The sequence below is a fragment of the Callorhinus ursinus genome, unplaced genomic scaffold (assembly GCF_003265705.2).
Source record: "Callorhinus ursinus isolate GAN/ISIS: 27379988/994484 unplaced genomic scaffold, GSC_fseal_2.0 scaffold6, whole genome shotgun sequence".
Classification (NCBI taxonomy): Eukaryota; Metazoa; Chordata; class Mammalia; order Carnivora; family Otariidae; genus Callorhinus; species Callorhinus ursinus.
In genome coordinates this window covers 18356481-18377444 of record NW_027397068.1, presented here as the reverse complement: position 1 = coordinate 18377444, position 20964 = coordinate 18356481, and positions in this window count along the sequence as shown.

Sequence of the window (20964 nt, the reverse complement as noted above, 5' to 3'; positions counted from 1 at the left end):
CTGGATATTTAAAAGCTGCCAAAAGTGTTTGCCCAGTAAAAATATTACAGGGTAGAAGATACAGCACTTCAGATTACACACTCACACAAAGACCTTTTTTGCCTTTTCCTTTAGATTCCTTATAATGCTGTCGGAGGTGAGAGAGAGATGTCACAGGAAGGACATACAAGAAAATAGCCTATATCATTTCTTAATGATTGCACTTCCCTTCTTCCCTCAAAGCTAGGGTTAAAGCAGCAGAGTCACCACAGTGGAAAAGAAAGAAAGGCAAGCAAAAGTGGTATTCTTCCCAGAGTCTCAGTCTAAACCTGCTTCCCCACACTGGTGGGCTCTCTCCCAGCTGAAACTGAAGATGGGTCCTTCAAGTCAAAATTGGCAGGGAAAAATGGCTTATCAGAAAATCCTTGTGACCTCATTCTTACATTTAATCTGAGTGACCAGCACACTGTGGTCCCCAGGTCTGAGTCACAGCCCACGGGTTGCACTCAGGGACTGCTCAAAGAAAGAGACCCCAGGCTTACATGCTCTGCAGAGATTTGGAAGAACAAGCTTTGTACTCTCTTCGGCAGGATGTCTGTTGGTCTTTGCTAGATCATCGCGACTCAGTACATTCCTAAGTAGAAACACAGATACGGATATACTACACAGAATATGTATTAGATACCTATTTGGCCTCACTTCACACTCTCTTGGCTAACCTTTTCACTACAGGCTGCCTTTTATCTCACGGCCACTGTGTGTGTCTCTAGCAAAAATAGCTGGAAAATTTGTGGGGCCCAGTAGAAAACGAAAATGTGAGGTCTCTTGTTCATAAATAATTATACATTTCAAAACAATGACAGCATACCATTAAACAAAGCACTAGGACCTTCAAAGTGTGGCCCCCTGTGACTACACAGACCACTAACAGATAATACACCCATGAAGCCAGCCCTGTTTTCTTGCTTTCTGCAATCAAACTTCTCTACTGTGCCCCCACATTAGCTCTGTTCAACTAAACCGCAAATACACAAGTTAATACCTACTTACTCAGCAACTCTTGAGCAGTGGAAGATGGAAGCTAGTAGATAAATACTCCCTTCTTTCATGCTTTGAGTATATAATTCTGGGGGATGTTCTATAGGGCTCCTCAGGATTCACTTGGCAGGATGGAACCCTACATACCCACAGTGAAACTCAGCTCAGGAACACATCCCTAGATAGCCATTTCCTTCTTCCCCACTCTTCTCAGCTACTCACCCTGTTCCTTAGGATCACTTCCCAAGGTAAACCACCTGCACAAGAGCCCTGGTCTCAGGATCTGTTTTAGGGGGAAAACCTAGACTAAAAAGAAATAGAAGGCAGCTGAGTTAAGGGAGGGTTGGGATGAGAACACCGTGTAGGAAGCTAGTTCGAAAACCAGCAGTACTAACAGAGATGGAGAAAAGAAAATTTTGGAAATTAGAAAGCAGAATCAAAGGGTCTTGGCAGCTGACTAGATATGGGAGATGAAGAAGAGAATCCAAATATAACCAAAAGGTTTCTTACTTAAATAAATAATGGATGGTGACACCACTGACCAAATTAAGGAACGCAGAAGAAAAAAAAATTGGAGTATAAAAATAACAAATTTGTCATCCCTCAGTAAAAATGTGTTAGCAGCCAGTTATACTTGAGTCTGTAGACAGTAAAGAAATTTAGGTAAAAGGTATGGTGATGAATATAACTATAAATGCAGAAATAAACACTTACTGAATACAGAAATAGAGTTGGAGAAAATTCCCCCCCCAAAAATTATTATAATGACATCCATTCTTTATTTTTACTACTTAAACTCCTGCTGGCAACCTATTATGTTTTAAAATACTTCCATAAGAATTATAAATACAATGACAAGAAAAACTGGATCAACTAATTATATTACATGATTTTAGTGTGAAGTGTTTCCAAAATCAATATTTAAAAATCTCAAGGTTATTATATTCCTTTAGCCATTATCCTACCTCTTCAAATGACATAATCTTTTTGAGAATTTAAATAAATTTAAACTTTTATTAGAAAACTAAAACATTAATACTATTAAACTCTGGGGGTCTGCCAAAGTTGTTAGCTTCCAAAGGTTTCCATCTGACCCCCGATATTTGGCCAAGAGCTATAGGGCAAATTTTTCTTTAAGTAACGTTTACTGTAAAAGTCAGGCAATTTTTCATTTCTACAGAAAATAGATAGCAAGTTGGTTTTAAGGGGATAGCTCAAAATTAGCTATACCTAGAATCATCAAATTTGTCTTTATTGATCTGTCTTGAGAGGAATTAAAATCTATCTGGATGTTTAGGAGTTGACATTCCTCTGGAATTTATTATTCACATATCCAATATCTTTAAAATTCTGTCTTTGGAATTGTATGTACTTTCAGTGTTACCAGGCTTTTCTGAAGGTAGAGCTGTCCACATGAATCATAAAGAAATGAGACTGGAATGGAATATAAGGGGACTTGCTCTTCTTGACAACCAATATTTGCAACCTCTTCAAAGTGGTCAAAAACAAGTCAAGACACTTCAGCTGAAAAGATCAAGAAGGCATAGCTGAGACAGAAACCAGAGTAGGCCTGAACCGGAACATGTACATGGGAAAATCTGCCCCGAAGCCTGTGAAACACAAAATACCCTGTCACTTTGAGAAAATGTAAGGTTTAAAAATGAGAGGGAGGAAGACTTTCTTTAAAAAGGCACAAAAAGACAGAATGATAAATTGAACATCAAATTTAAAAATGACAAAAGTTAACATGCTAAGAGATTAGTTACAGAATACAACTCTGTGTGTAAATACATGTCCAATAAACAATGAATTCGTATCCAGAATAAATTTTTAAAATCTAAATCAAGAAGAAAAATAAGACAACTAACCATAGAAAGTAGAAGACAATAAGACAATTAACCAATAGAGAACAAGAACATGGAGAGAATACTACAAAACAGGAATTATAAATAGGGCAAATAATTATAATAAGTATTTTTCAAAGATACTCACACTCATTATTAACCAGGGAAACATAAATTAAAACAATAATGAGATAGCATTCTTCACTTAGACAACAGGCAGAAAAAAAATTAAGTTCTAAATCTATTAGACATTGGACAATCTGAGGGAATAGTCATTTTGGGGGTACAACCAGGCACATAAATAAGTACTGCCAATTTGAAGGGAAATTTGGCAATATCTACACTCTACATTTCCTGTTACCCAACAATATCACTTTTAGGTGTCAAACAGAGACAAATTGGCAGATGCAAACAAGGAAGCATGTACAAAGATATCCACTGAAACTTTCTGACAACAGCAGAATTTTGAAAAAAAATATACATATAGATGTATATAATATATGCACATATACATATATGTATATCTATATATTTTAAAAATGGACTTCAATAAAAGAATGACTAAATAAATATTTAATTGCTTCAAGGGAGGAGATGAGGACTGAGAGTGTTTTTAGTTAAAGGAATCTATAACCTTATTTTTACTATTTTAATGCTTCAGAAGGAGAATTTATTCATGTATTACATGAGTAATTAAAATGGTTTTAAAAGTAAACAAGGAAACTCCAGAAGATTAAGCTGAGCGGAAAAAAAAAAACCTCCCAAAAGGTCACATACTGTATAATTCCATTTATATTATACATTTCTGAAATGACAAAATTTTACAAATGGAGAACTGATCAGTGGTTGCTGGGGTTTAAAGATGGGAGAGAGGTTGGTGTCATTATAAAAGGGCAACACAAGAGATCCTTGTGTTCATGGAACTGTCCTGTTCAGTATCTTTTCTATGGTGGTACACATAAACCTACACGTGACAAAACTATATAGAACTAAACACACACACATACACACACACAAACTAGTACAAATAAAACTGGAGGAATCTGAATAAGATTAGTAGATTGTAGCAATGTCAATATCCTGGTTGTGGTAAATTATCCTGGTTTGGCAAAAGTGTTAATGTTAGGGGAAACTTGGTAAAGTGTTGAGATAACAGCAAGACAATATCGGATGACAGAACTCTGACCCATAACCTCTGGAGCAACCATCATGGGAAACCAAACCTCTGCAGCAATTGGCCCAGAATGATCCAGACTCATTCAGTAACTTCCATTTTCCTGATTTTTTGCCAACATTCCAAATCAGGATCAAGGAGTAAAAGTCACATATGCCCTCCAAATCAATCACCCAGATGCCCCGCCTCCAGTTAGCCCATCTCCAGTTTCCTCAGGCCAACAATCTCCAAACAGAGCATACCTGAGGTCTTCCATTTTTTCCACAATAAACCTTCCCTAATCTCCCACCTGCCTTTGAATCCCCACTGAATGCAAGTGATGGTGGCTGGCTCCCTTGTCATAGCAAGCTTGGAATAAATAGCCTCTATTTGTTCTCATTTGGGTAGTCTCTTCATTTATTTTCAGTGTAGATGCACCTCTTTGTAGTATTTCTTAGAACTACAGATGGAATTTTTCAATTAAAAAAATATGCCTAAAATTAACAAGTGTTCTTTCAAGCATTGGCCCTTTATCTTCCTGCATACAGTTTGTTTTCCCTCCCTCTACTGTAGAAGACCATCTCAGAAGTACAGCTTAGAATAGAGAAGAAAAAAGGATGGCAGAAAAAAGAAGGAAGCAAACATCCTGAAGTAGACATCTTAAAATATCTTTAAAGATTTTATTTATTTATTTGACAGAGAGAGAGACAGCGAAAGAGGGAACACAAGCAGGGGGAGTGGAAGAAGGAGAAGCAGGCTTCCCACAGAGCAGGGAGCCTGATGCAGGGCTGGATCCCAGGACCCTGGAATCATGACCTGAGCTGAAGGCAGATACTTAACGACTGAGCCACCCAGGTGCCCCTTAAAATATCTTTAAAATTGTCAAACCACTAGTGTCCAATTGCACGTAAATATACCACTATATCTTAATTGTTCTATCTATTTGATTGGATTGGGGGAAGGAAGAGAGCTTCTAAAACCCAAGGTCAAAAATAATTTTTTCCAAATATTTAATTGACCATTTAGAACTTCAAAACTGTAACTAACTAGCTCAAAAGAAAAATTTCCCAACAGTCTCTGAATATAGATTCCTTGATACACCAAGGACAAAGCTTTCTAGAGAACATACACTAGTGGAGCACCTGGGTGGCGCAGTTGGTTAAGTGTCTAACTCTTGGTTTCAGCTCAGGTCCTGATCTCAGGGTCACGATCTCAGAGTCATGAGATCAAGCCCCACATCAGGCTCTGCACTCAGCACGGAGTCTGCTTAAGACTGTCTCTCCCTCTCCCTCTGCTCCTCCCCTCCTGCTCTCTGTCTCTCAAATAAATAAATAAATCTTTAAAGAACATACACTAGTGCACACAGTTTCAAATCAAGCTACCATTAACATAGCTGTAAATCTCCTACAAGGTTAGAATGATAATCAATCGATTGCGAATTAAACTCAGCAAACAAAGTTAAATGAAGAAGCCAGTACAGATTCCAAGCAATGGTCAAGAAATAGTGCTCCAAAGTAGCTTAACCTTCAGATGCATATTACTAAATACTGCATGGTATGTTTCTTTATGATAGTCTGAAATGAGCAGTAGTGTCAAAACCTGGGCGCAGATATGCAGAACCTCAGGCCCACAAATCTACTGATGCAGAATCTACATTTGAGCAAGACCCCCAGGTGACTCATCAGGACATTCGAGTCTGAGAAGAACCACTCTAAATTACCTAAAACTGAAATAAAGAAAGTTGGAGCAAACACCTAAGAGCTGTTACACAGCATTCCAAAACTGATATATGAACCATTAAGCAATTTGCTTAGGTAGTGCAAGAAAACTGAAGGTTTAATTTCACAGCATCTTCCTTGAAAAGCTAAAATCCTAAAAAAAAAAAAAAAAATCTTTCAAATGCTTAAAAGTATTTTATCAAGTTCCAATTTCAAATAATAAATCATAGAGACATGTAACAATTAGAGATGAGGTTGCTTAGCAAGTGCAATAAAGTGTCAGGCAGCTCAGAGGGCAAGAGACAGCATTGCAAATCATGAATCTGCAAAAGAGAAAATGCAGTTCAGATCAATCTCAGCCAACTGTCACTTTCAAAAGCAGTAGCTTTAACTTTTTTGTTGCTTTTTTTTTTTTTTTTTTTTTTTTTGCCTTGGAGCCCTTGGCTTTCTGGCGAAGAATCTGGATCCCTTCTTTGAGTAGTCTTTTTAAATGTGCAAAATAAATTCATAGGATTGCAAAGGGAACTGATCACACTGAAATATAGTTATCAAAATATTTCTTAAAATCTGTGATAAAGTTAAAGATGACTACTTCACTGCATTAAATAACAAGATCTAGCTGTAGTTCTGATAACTACCAACCTCTGGAGTAGTGACAAATGCAATGATATTCTAAGAAATCCTCAGTGACCAGAATGGGATACAAAAACATGTGTGATTTCTAATGGTGACTGAGTTACAGGTAACTGCTAATGCTACTGCAGCCTTGCCTATAGTCAACATTGAAGGAAATGCTACATTTCCGTCATAGGTTAGTGACCATAAATGTCATTTTATTTCACACCTATGTTTACAGATCCCCTGAATTCTATCCATGAACCTAAGGATGAGAACTCCCAGAAGTTAGGAGCTTTCTTTTTGTTCCCTCTATTTTATTCCTGATGATAAAATGCTCCCTCTACCTAGGTATATACGCAAACAAATTGAAAGTTGAAAGCAGGAACTCAAACAGATACCTGTAGACATAGCAGCACCAGTCACATTAGCTAAAAGTGGAAACAGCAAAAACGTCCACTGATGGATGAATGGGTAAACAAAATTTGGTATGTATGTATACACACACATACACACAAAAATACACACACAATGGAATATTATTCAGCCTTAGAAAGGAAAGAAATTCTGACACATGCTAAAATTTCCTACTTAAACTAAAATTTGAGTTATACATGCAAAAATGCAAAACTAACCATAATAGGTCAAATACATTTTTATACTTAAAATAAGTCACTGACCTGCTCTTATTGAATTTTTAAAATAAATCAAATCTTACAGATCTTATATTCTCACAAAGCACATAGTGTTGAAATTCACTTTAAAAATGTATCACCAATTAGAAATCTTTCTTTATACTGGTGGTTAACAGAAAAATAAGTAATCAGATAAAATAAAATGATTATTTATGCACAAATTTCAAAAGCAGATTAAAGAGAAAAATCTTCACTAAACTGGAAAGAAAAAAGTCTGTTATATTCCTGGAAGTCTGAAAACTGGAAGACAAGAAAAAATTCTTTGAAATCCTTATCTGGCAGGGCACCTGGCTGGCTCAGTAGGTAGAGCATGTGACTCTTGATCACAGGGTGGTGAGTTCAAGCGCCACGTTGGGCAAGGAGCCTACTTTAAAAATATAAATAATAAACAAACAAATAAATAAATAAATAAAATCCTTGTCTGGCCAAATTCAAAGCATGATTTTTCCCCCAAATGATCTCATACAAAAAAGACAGTTGCAAAATATTTGAGGGCTTTCAAAATCTTTGATATTAATGCCATTCTGAATATTTATTTTAAACAACCAAGTATAACTTGGGAAAGATACATTAGCCTGTAATCTATGCTTATTTGGCATGCTTAAATATGTCAACTCATGGGATTGATTAAACAAACAAAAACAAAAAAAAATCAAATTCAAATTCAGAAATTACCCTGGAGTAGTATCTCACAGTTTGAACAAATATATGCCCATGGAAACAAGCTTTTTAAAGATTAGGTTACAAAAACAAATGCAGCACTCACTTATACAAAGTGATTTATTAACAAATATATATTCAAAAGAGTGAATAGAAATAAAAACTTTTATACTGTTATAAAATAATTACTAGCTTGGAATAGAATTTTAGAGACAGTATCATATGCTGAATTGCAAAATTGCTCTATATCAAACTATACTGAAGGTAAGATGATATACTTTAGAAATCTATTAGATAGATGGAAAGCAGTATTAGATGACTCAAAAAATATAATAAAAACACTAAAGTGGTAGATAACTGAGATAAATTTGAATACAATAATTTCATGATATGTGAGAATGGAAAAAAAAGCAATATTTAATAATTAATGCTTTAATAGCCAAACAAACCTAAATTTCTAAATAAAATATCATAAGGATTTCATCTACATTCCTAGAAGTTTAAAATTTTAAGTCAGCCATAAACTTCAGGGGATCTTTTCATTAGGAAGATGAGAATTGCCCTGTATCTTCTATTAGAGGCTCGCATATTTCAACAAGTGGAGAAAATGAGTAAGAAAACCTAGTTTCAAGGTACCTAAGGTTACTACAGGCCACAAAAGTATATTATGGAATATTTATCTCTTGAGGTCTTTAAAATGAGCACAGGGAATTATGGGTTTAATTAGTTTCATTATGGGAGGAGGAGATTGAGTCTGAGGAACCCAAACAATTCTATGATTCCTCACATGACCAATAGAGTATTGACAACACTGAAACTACACTTTTGTAAATGCTATTTACCAACAAAAATAGATCTCTAATGATTTCTTTTTTTTTTTAATTTTTCTGTGTATCCTCTTCATGACTCTTACAATTTATTTTTTTAAAGATTTTTTTTATTTATTCATGAGAGACAGAGACAGAGAGAGAGAGAGTCAGAGGGAGAAGCAGACTCCCTGCTGAGCAGGGAGCCTGATGCGGGACTAGATCCCAGGACCCTGGGATCATGACCTGAGCCGAAGGCAGACACTTAACCATCTGAGCCACCCAGGCGCCCCGATCTCTAATGATTTCTATTTGTCAAATTATTTTTATCTACTTTTAAGGTTTTTAATTAAGAGATATCAGGAAAGGGGACACTAATTATATTTCCAAAATTCAAGCAAGACCCTGAGATAATTCATTTCATTCATTAATATGCAAATAATGATTGAGGTTTCACTAAGTGGCAGATATTGTTCTAGGTGCAAGACATATAGCAATAAAGGAGAATGGCCAGATATCTGCCTTTACAGAGCTTATGTTTAAGTAGAAGTAGAGAGAGGAAATAAATGCTAGATGTACAAATAAATAAATAACAGTTTCAAATAGTAAACAGTGCTGGGGAAAAAATAAAACAAAGCAAGAAGCTAGAGGATCACAGGGACAGCAATGAAGGTAAATGGACTGAGAAGAATTGTATGAGGCAATTTCATTTGAGTTATGATATAAATGATAAGAAAGAAGACAGCAGTAGAAAGAACTTCAAGTGAAAAGGCAGTAAGACTAGAGAGTTCAAGGTATATTAAAAAAAGGCCCATGTAGTTAGAGAACAGCATACAAGTAAGAGAGTACAAGGTGAGATCAGATGTAAACAAAGTCCCTATACATTGGGCTTGTAGACCATGGAAAGGAATCGAAAATCTGTTCTACATTTAATGTGAAGCCATTACTGGGAAATAAGCAAGGATTTAATATAATCCTTTTTATTTTTAAAAATTAAAAAGTCATTTCACTAATTATTTCTAACATATTTATGAAGAAACCAATCCTTCACAGCAATCAGGAAGAGAAGAAAACTTCCCAACCTATTCAATTATTCATATGCCAGAAACAGACAAAAATATCACAAGAAAATAGGGACCATTATCCCTCATGAACATAGAAGCAAAAATCCTTAACAAAATATTAACAAAGTGAACCCAGTAACATATAAAAAGGACTGCATACCATGACCAACTGGGATTTATCCCAGAACATAATGTAGGTTTAACATATGAAAATCATTTAACGTGATACACCATATTAGAACAAAAGATAAAAGACATATAATCAATTGATAAAGAAAAGTTTTTGGCAAATTTCAATAACCATTCATAATAAAATTTTTAACAAACAAGAAACAGAAGGTAATCTCTTCAACTTGATAAAGGGCATGTACAAAAAACCTACAGCTAACATTGTGCTCCTAATGGTGTAAGAGTGAACTCCTTCCTCCCCACCAAGGTTGGGAAGAAGGCACAAATATATAAACTCATCACTGTTATCCAACATTTTATTGAAGTTCTATTCAGTGCAATGAAGAAAAGAGAGAGAGAGAGAAAGAAGAGAGAGAGAGAAATAGAAGGCATCTTTATTGAAAAAGAAGAGGTAAAATTGCCTGTGTTCACAGATGACATAATCCTGCATGTTTTTTTAAATTTTTTTAAAGATTTTATTTATTTATTTGACAGAGAGAGACACAGCGAGAGAGGGAACGCAAGCAGGGGGAGTGGGAGAGGGAGAAGCAGGCTTCCCACAGAGCAGGGAGCCCGATGAGGGGCTCGATGCAGGGCTCGATCCCAGGACCCTGGGATTATGACCTGAGCTAAAGACAGGTGCTTAATGACTGAGCCACCCAGGTGCCCCAATCCTGCATGTTAAAAAAAAAAAAATTCCAAGGGCTCAAAAAAGAAAACAAAAACAAAAATAAATCTACTTAACAACTTCAGCAAGGTCATAGGACACAAAATCAATATTCAAAAAAAAAATTCTATTTACATATACTAGCAAAGAACAATCCAAGAGTGAATTAAAACAATTCCATTATCAATAGCATCAAGATGAATAAAATACTTACAAATGTATTTATTAAAAGAAGTGCAAGGCTTATATATTAAAAACTATAAAGCATAGAAAATCCAAAAAGAATCAATTAAAAACTCCTGAAATTGATAAGCAACTACAGCAAGATGACAGAATACAGTATTAATATACAAAATCAACTGCTTTCCTATATAAAAGAAATGAACAGGTGAATTTGAGATTAAAAACACAATACTTAGGAGCACCTGGCTGGCTCAGTCAGTAGAGCATATGACTCTTGATCTCAGGGTTGTGAATTCAAACTCCACATTAGGCATGGAGCCTACTTAAAAAAATGAAATAGTAAAATAAAATAAAAATGCAATACCATTTACATCAGCAACTCCAAAAATGAAATACTTAGGTATAAATCCAAGAAAATACGAACAATATCTACATGAGGCAAACTGTAAAATTCTGGTGGAAGAAATCAAAAAACAAAAGAGAGAGATATTCCACGTTTCATGGATAGTAAGATCAATATGGTCAAGAAGTCAATTCTTCCCAACTTGATCTATAGTTTCAATGCAATCCCAACCAAAATACCAGCAAGTTATTTTGTGTTTATCAACAAACTGATCCTAAAGTTTATATTAAGTGGCAAAAAAACCTAGAATAGCTAAGCTAATATTGAAGAACAAAGTGGGAGGAGCAATGCAAGCTGACTTCAAGACTTGCTATAAAGCCTAAGTAATCAAGATAATGTAGTACCGACAAAACAATGAGCAAATGTACCACTCTGCTACAGGAGGCTTATACTATGAGATGCTATGCATCTATGGGAATAGGAGTTATCTCTACACCTTCTGCTCAATTTTGCTGTGAATCTAAAACCTCCTTAAAAATCTATTATGAGAAAGAAACAAAAAAACTACAAAGCACTGCTGAGAGAAATTAAAGATCTTAATAAATAGGAAGCTATTCCATGTTTACAGAAAAACATAATACTGAAAACATAATATTAATAAAATGACAATTCTCATGGTGATCTATAGCTTCAACCCAATTGCTATTGAAATTCAAGGAATTTATTTTCTAGATTTACAAGCTAATCCATAAATTTACATAGAAATGCAAGACCTGGAATAGACAAAACTTTTTTTTTTACAAAAGTAGACTTAGATTATCTGATTTCAAAACTTACCACAAAGCTATGATAACAAGAGTGTGATATCAGTATAAGAATAGATGTTCGGATCAATGGAATAACACTGAGATCCAGAAATAGTCAATTTATGATCAATTTATTTTCTTTTTTGTTTTGTTTTGTTGTTTTTTTAATTTTATTTATTCATTAGAGAGAGAGAGAGAGAGAGCACACAAGCAGGGGGAGAGGCAGAGGGAGAGGGAGAAAGACTCCCCGCTGAGCTGGGAGCCCGACATGGGGCTCGATCCCAGGACCTGGAGATCATGACCTGAGTTGAAGGCAGACACTTAACCATCTGAGCCACCCAGGCACCCCTATGATCAACTGATTTTCAATAACAGTGCCAAGACATTTCAACAGAAAAAGGCAAGTCTTTCAACATATGGCACTGGGGTACTTGAACATTCATATGTCAAAAAATCAACTTAGATTCCTACTTCACAATAGACCCAAAATAATCTCAAATGGATCATAACCGATTAGCTCTTACATTCTAGAAAAAAAATAGAATAAAATTTTTGTGCATTGGGTTAGGGAGTTTTTTTAGATATGAAAAAAAACCACAATGCATAAAATGAAAAGTTGACAAACTGACCTTACTTAAAATTAATTTTTTTCAGCTTCAAAACATACCATTAATACAATAAAATAGGCTACAGACTTGGAGAAAATTTCTTCAGATTATATTTCTGTAAAGGATTTTAGCCACAATATGTTAAAAATGCTTAGAGTTAAAAAACAAACAAGCCCAATTAAAAAATGGATGAAGTATTTAAACAGATATTTTGGGAAGGATACAGAATGGCTAATAAATGCAGGAAAATATGTTCAACAAAATAGTCATTTGGGGAAACTAAAGTTAAAACTACAGTTAAGATACCTCTATTTACCCACTACGATGGCTTATAGTCTTTAAGACAGATAATGTAAGAACATGAAAACACTTAAACTCTCAGATAGTTAAAAAGAGAGTTAACATATACCCAGCAATCCCACACCTAGAGGTCTACCAACGAAAATAAAAAACACATTCACACAAGTGCTTCAAGGCAAATATTCATAGTAACATTATTTATAGCAACCCCAAACTGGAAACAATTAATATGTCCACCAATTAGAAAGTAGATAAATAAAATGTGGTATATCCATATAATCCAATTCTATTAAGCAATAAAAAGGAATGAAATATGAATATATACTAACACATGGGTAAACCTCAAAAACATTATACTAAGTGAAAGAAGCCAGATGCAAAAGACTGTATGTATGATTCAATTTATATGACATGTCCAAAAAAGGCAAATTTATAGAGACAGAAAATGGAGGGAATAGGGATTGACTGAAATTAGACATTAGAGAAATTTGGGAGTGATGAAAGTGTTCTAAATCTGGTTTATTGTGATCATTGTACAACTCAATAAATTTACTAAAAATCATTGAATTCTATGTTTACAAAGAGTAAATTTTATGGTATGTAAATTATATCTTGATAAACTGCTTTAAAAAAGCCATTGCCATGATAAAATCCAAAAGTTCAAATATTTGTAGCTCGATGGACCTGAATTTAATACATATTTTTATTGTAAAATGTTTCCCAATACACCTATTAATTTTTAAAATAATTCTGTGTTCTAATATAGACAATCTTTGAATTGTACGCACACATACACACACAAAGTTTTTAAAATAATGAAGTCAAAAATATTTTGAGGAAGTTCTAATATCTTCTCAAATCAAAATATATTATCTTGCACAACCCACTTTGGAAGGTTTTATTTATAACCTGTTAATCCACTCTATGTACCTGGAATGAGGCTAGAATGTTCTTATAGAGTTTTACGTAGAAACCTCCTTAGAAATACCTGAAAAAGTGAGTAAATTACTCCCTAGAAAATCTGTGATTATAACTCAGAATACTTCTGAGTTTGAGAAGTGCTTTGAAAATTAGAATCGACATTTATTTAATAATTATAGATAACTATAATGTCATCAATTTAATTTTTATTCTGAATTGTATATTAAAATGTAACTTTGTTATAACATACCCCAAAATAATCTTGTATCCATAATACTTTACTCTCTTCTCTGCAGATCCTTCAATAACCTTTGAAAAAAGCTATAAAATACTGACTTTATAATTGGGCTTATGTGCATAACAGGATGCAAACAGAAGGTAAAATATATTGGTGAAACCATCTAGTCTGTTTCTCAATCACTATAAAACTTTTCCAACAATAGGCTAAATACTTAAATATTCACTTTTTTAAGAATAATTCCATATTCTAAGATATCTTTGGATTTTCTATAATCTTCTTTTCTTTTTCCTATCACTAGTATAAAATCCCTCATTCTCTTGAACATATTCCAGTAGTGGTTAAACTCTAGCAGTTAGTAGTCTTCATATCCTAAATCAAGATCTTTTTTCCATCTAGCTGATGAACAGCTCCTTTACATTTGGACTATGATCTTGTTTCTTTTTTCATTCTGTTATCTAAAAGCTATAAATCTTAAAACTGATAATCTTCCATAGATAACTCTAAAGTGTTCATCTTATTAAAGTTCAAAGTCAAATACCACTAGAAAAATCAAGTTTAAAGAAATTCTAACTAGATTTTCCATCTGTATAAAACTAAATAGCCATCATTATTAAATAAAAACTGTGGATTATAAAAGAATTAGTTCCCCTAATTTCAGTATAAGTAATAACTTTAAGAAAGTTTCTTTGCATCAAATATTTGGTAGAAACCCATCATAAACTTTAAGATATAAAGCTCATTTTAACTGGAGTGACATCACCAAGATGGCAAAACAGAAAGCACCAGCCTTTCCCACAAAGATACTGAATTAACAATATATGAATCAAAATACTTTCATGAGAATTTCAGAAACCAATTAAGAAGCTGCAGTACCCCAGGTGAGCACAAAGCTGAGAAGGGACACATTATAACAGGTAGAAGAGCCATTTCACTTTGTATGTGATGGCCCTTGCCCCACGCTAGCATAGCTCAGACTGGCTCACAGCTTCCCCTTCAAGGGAAAGGTGGAACTTACATTCAGTGATCCAGCTTTTTGGAGGGCTGCCTGAAGGACTGATTTCCACTTGCTTAGATGCCTGGGGGCCTCTGACAGTGAAAAAGTGGAGGGGAGTGACTTGTTGCTGCATCAGAGGGCCTGCAATTCTGCAGCTAACGCCATCACAGCTCAGCACAAACAAAAGGTGCCAAACATGTGACTTCCCCCTGGTCTGGAGGAAAAAGATTCAACTGTGCATCCCGAATTCCAACTTCTCAGATTGCTGCCAAGGGATTGTTATCTGTCTTGTCTGTTTTGGGGAGGGGTTGGGGGCAGGCATGATTTGGGTGCTTGTGGGCTTGCTAAGACAAAGGAGAGTAGGGCAGCTAGTGGCTGTAGCACCAGAGAACCTGCAATACCACAAAGAGACACCAGAAGGAACAAGAGATGATGAGCAAAGGAGGAAAATGGTCAGATATCTCTTATTTGGAAACTACACACACAATACCAGAAAAGTGACATCTCCCCCAAAAGGTTTCAGGGGCCCCAGTAGTCTGTAGTTGGCCTGATTGGTGAAGGTCTTTCTCTGCACAAAGACAGTCCATACAAACTAGGGGACATGGCTGTTTGTAAAGATGCATAAACCTCAGCAACAAATCACAACTTACACAAAGAAATAGGGAAACATGGCTGAATTAAAGGAACAAAATAAATTCCCAGATCCAACCACAGATAAACAGATATCTATGAATTACTTGACAAAGAATTCAAAATAATTGCCTTAAAGAAGCTTGGTGATCTGCAAGAAAACACAGACAACTAAATGAAATCAGGAAAATAATGCATGAACAAAATGAGAATATCAACAAAAAGAAAGCAACTATGGAAAAAAAAAACAAATTCTGGAGGTAAAGAATAAAATAACTGGATAGAAGAATTCACTACAGTAGTTCAACAGAAGACTTGATGAAGCAGAAGAAAGACTGAACAAACTCAAAGACAAATCATTTGAAAAAGGAAGTAACAAAGAAAAATGAGGAAAGCATAAGGTATTTATGGGACACCATAAAACAGAGCAATATAAGCATTACGAGAATTTAAGGAGAAGAAAGAAAGAAAAAGACAGAGTACATTTGAAGAAATAATAACTGAAAACTTTCCAAATCTAAGAAAAAAAGATGGACATTCAAATTAAAGAAGCTCAAAAGACTACAACCAGAATAGGCCCAGAGAGACCCACATCAAGACACACTATAATCAAATTGTCAAAAGTCAAAGGCAAGACAGACTCTTGCAAGGAGTAAGACAAAAGGAACTTGTCATGTAAAAGGGACCTCCCATAATATCATCGGCAGATTTCTCAGCAGAAACCTTACAGGTCAGAACAGAGTGGGATATTTTCAAAGTGCTGAAAGAAATTAACTGCCAACCAAGAATACCATATTGAGCAAAACTGTCCTTGAATAATAAAAAGAAATACTTTCCCGGATAAATGAATGTGAGGAGTTCATCCCACTTGACCTGCCTTACATGAAATGCTAAAGGAACCTACAAGTTGTGCCAAATGGGCACTAGAAAGCAACATGAAAGCACGTGGAAATATAAAGCTCAAGGGTAAAGGTAAATATATGAACAAGTGCAAAATATTGTACTATTATAACGATGGTGCATAAACAATCAATCCTGGTATAGAATTTAAAAGACAATACCATAAGGTATAATTAAAAGAAGAAAGATCTCAAATCAACAACCTAAACTTATATATCAAAGAACTAGAAAAAGAACAAACTAAATCCAAAGTTAGCAAAAGAAAGAAAATAATAAAGATTACAATAGAAATAAATAAAACCAAGGATAGAAAAACAATAAAAAAATATAAGAGTATTTTATAGTTTTCTGAGTACAGATTCTTTGCCTCTTTGGTTAGATTTTATTCCTAGGTATCTTATGGTTTTGGGTGCAACTGTAAATGGGATCGACTCCTTAATTTCTCTTTCTTCTGTCTTGTTGTTGGTGTATAGAAATGCCACTGATTTCTGTGCATTGATTTTATATCCTGCCAATTTACTGAATTCCTGTATGAGTTCTAGCAGTTTTGGGGTGGAGTCCTTTGGGTTTTTCACATAAAGTATCATATCATCTACAAAGAGCGAGAGTTTGACTTCTTCTTTGCTGATTTGGATGCCTTTGATTTCTTTTTGTTGTCTGATTGCTGTGGCAAGGACTTCTAGTACTATGTTGAATAGCAGTGGTGATAGTGGACATCCCTGCCGTGTTCCTGACCTTAGGGGGAAAGCGCTCAGTTTTTCCCCATTGAGAATGATATTCGCTGTAGGTTTTTCATAGATGACTTTTATGATATTGAGGTATGTACCCTCTATCCCTATTCTCTGAAGAGTTTTGGTCAAGAAAGGATGCTGTACTTTGTCAAATGCTTTTTCTGCATCTATTGAGAGGATCATATGGTTCTTGTTCTTTCTTTTATTAATGCATTGTATCACATTGATTGATTTGAGATGTTGAACCAACCTCGCAGCCCAGGGATGAATGCCACTTGGTCATGGTGAATAATCCTTTTAATGTACTGTTGGATCCTATTGGCTAGTATTTTGGTGAGAATTTGTGCATCCATGTTCATCAAGGATATTGGTCTGTAATTCTTCTTTTTGATGGGGTCTTTGTCTGGTTTGGGCATCAAGGTAATGGTGGCCTCATAAAACGAGTTTGGAACTTTTCCTTCCATTTCTATTTTTTGGAACAGTTTCAGAAGAGTAGGTATTAATTCTTCTTTAAATCTTTGGTAGAATTCTCCTGGGAAGCCATTTGGCCCTGGGGTCTTATTTGTTGGGAGATTTTTTATTACTGCTTCAATTTCCCTAGTGGTTATAGGTCTGTTCAGGTTTTTTATTTCTTCCTGATTCAGTTTTGGTAGTTGATACATCTCTAGGAATGCACCCATTTCTTCCAGATTATCTAATTTGCTGGCATATAGTTGCCCATAATATGTTCTTATAATTGTTTATTTTTCTTTGGTGTTGGTTGTGATCTCTCTTCTTTTATTCATGATTTTATTTATTTGGGTCCTTTCTCTTTTCTTTTTGATAAGTCTGGTCAGGGGTTTATCAATCTTGTTAATTCTTTCAAAGAACCAGCTCCTAGTTTTGTTGATCTGTTCTACTCTTCTTTTGGTTTCTAGTTCATTGATTTCTGCTCTGATCTTTATTATTTCTCTTCTCCTGCTGGGTTTAGGCTTTATTTGCTGTTCCTTCTCTAGCTCCTTTAGGTGTAGGGTTAGGTTGTTTGAGACCTTTCTTGTTTTTTGAGAAAGGCTTGTATTGCTATATACTTTCCTCTTAGGACTGCCTTTGCTGCATCCCAGAGATTTTGAAAGGTTGTGTTTTCATTTTCATTGGTTTCCATGAATTTTTTTTTAATTCTTCTTTAATTTCCTGGTTGACCCAATCATTCTTTAGTAGGATGCTCTTTAGCCTCCATGTATTTGAGTTCTTTCCGAGTTTCCTCTTGTGATTGAGTTCAAGTTTCAAAGCACTGTGGTCTAAAAATATGCAGGGAATGATCCCAGTCTTTTGGTACTGGTTGAGACCTGATTTGTGACCTAGGATGTGATCTATTCTGGAGAATGTTCCATGGGCACTAGAGAAGAATGTGTATTCTGTTGCTTTGAAATAAACATAAAAGAAATTGAGGAAGACATAAAGAAATGGAAAAACGTTCCATGCTCATGGATTGGAAGAACAAATATTGTGACGACGTCAATGCTACCTAGAGCAATCTACACATTCAATGCAATCCCTATCAAAATACCATCAACTTTTTTCAAAGAAATGGAACAAATAATCCTACAATTTGTATGGAACCAGAAAAGACCCAGAATAGCCAGAGGAATGTTGAAAAAGAAAAGCAAAGCGGCGGCATCACAATTCCAGACTTCAAGCCCTTTTACAAAGCTATAATCATCAAGACACTGTGGTACTGGCACAAAAACAGACACATAGATCAATGGAACAGAATTGAGAGCCCAGAAATGGACCCTCAACTCTATGGTCAACTAATCTTCGACAAAGCAGGAAAGAATGTCCAATGGAAAAAAGACAGTTTCTTCAACAAATGGTGTTGGGAAAATTAGACAACCACATGCAGAAGAATGAAACCAGATCATTTCCTTACACCACACACAAAAATAGACTCCAAATGGTTGAAAGACCTCAATGTGAGACAGGAGTCCATCAAAATCCTAAAGGAGAACACAGGCAGCAACCTCTTTGACCTCAGCCGCAGCAATTTCTTCCTAGAAACATCACCAAAGGCAAGGGAAGCAAGGTTAAAAATGAACTGTTGGGACTTCATCAAGATAAAAAGCTTTTGCACAGCAAAAGAAACAGTCAACAAAACCAAAAGACCACCGACAGAATGGGAGAAGATATTTGCAAATGACATATCAGATAAAGGGCTAGTATCCAAAATCTATAGAGAACTTATCAAAATCAACACCCAAAGAACAAATGATCCAATCAAAAAATGGGAAGAAGACATGAACAGACATTTTTCCAAAGAAGACATCCAAGTGGCTAACAGACACATGAAAAAGTGCTCAACATCGCTCAGTATCAGGGAAATCCAAATCAAAACCTCAATGAGATACCACCTCACACCAGTCAGAATGGCTAAAATTAACAAGTCAGGAAATGACAGATGTTGGTGGGGATGTGTAGAAAGGGGAACCCTCCTACACTGTTGGTGGGAATGCAAGCTGGTACAGCCACTCTGGAAAACAGTCTGGATGTTCCTCAAAAAGTTGAAAATAGAGCTACTATACGATCCAGCAATTGCACTACTGGGTATTTACCCCAAAGATACAAATGTAGGGATCTGAAGGGGTACGTCCACCCTGATGTTTGTAGCAGCAATGTCCCCATGTAAAAAGTCAAGATGTCCATCGACAGATGAATGGATAAAGAAGATGTAGTGTGTATATATATATATATGTATACACACACACACACACACACACACACACACACACACACACACAATGGAATATTATGCAGCCATCAAAAGGAATGAAATCTTGCCATTTGCAACAACGTGGATGGAACTGGAGGGTATTATGCTGAGCAAAATAAGTCAATCAGAGAAAGGCATGTATCATATGACCTTACTGATATGAGGAATTCTTAATCTCAGGAAACAAACTGAGGGTTGCTATAGTGGTGGGGGGTGGGAGGGATGGAGTGGCTGGGTATTAGACATTGGGGAGGGTATGTGCTATGGTGAGCACTGTGAATTGTGCAAGACTGTTGAATCACAGCCCTATACCTCTGAAACAAATATTACAGTAAATGTTAAAAAATAAAAAGAAGAAGAAGAAGAAGAAGAAGAAGAAGAAGATAGAAGGAGGATAAGAATGAAGGGGGGGAAATCGGAGCGGGAGATGAACCATGAGAGACTACGGACTCTAAGAAACAAACTGAGGGTTCTAGAGGGGAGGGGGGAGAAGGGATGGGTTAGCCTGGTGATGGTTATTAAAGAGGGCATGTTCTGCATGGAGCCTTGGGTGTTATATGTAAACAATGAATCATGGAACACTACATCAAAAACTAATGATGTAATGTATGGTGATTAACACAACATAATAAAAAATAAAAAATCAACAAAACTAAGCTAGTGTTTTGAAAAGATCAACTAAATCTTTAGCTAGGTTATATGGGGGGACAAAGGAGAGAAGACTCATATAAATAAAATCATGAATGAAAAAGGAGATATTAAAACTGATTCCACAGAAATAAAAGGGAGTATAAAAGACTACTATGAACAGTTTTATGTCAACAAACTGAAAAATTTAGTAAAAATGGATAAATGCCTAGGAACATACAACATGTCAAGATTAAATCATGAAGAAAGAGAAAATCTGAACAGACCTTAACCATAAGGTGACTGAATCAGTAATCAAAAACCTCCCAACAAAGAAAAGTCCAGGACCAGATGTCTTTACTGCAGAATTCTACCAAACATTTAAAGAAGAATTAATGTCAATCATTCTCAAACTCTTCAAAAAAATTGAAAAGGATGAAACACTTCCAAACTCACTGTATCAGACCAGCATTACTCTGACACCAAAGCTGAAGATATTACAGGGAAAAGAAGGAAAGAAGGAAGGG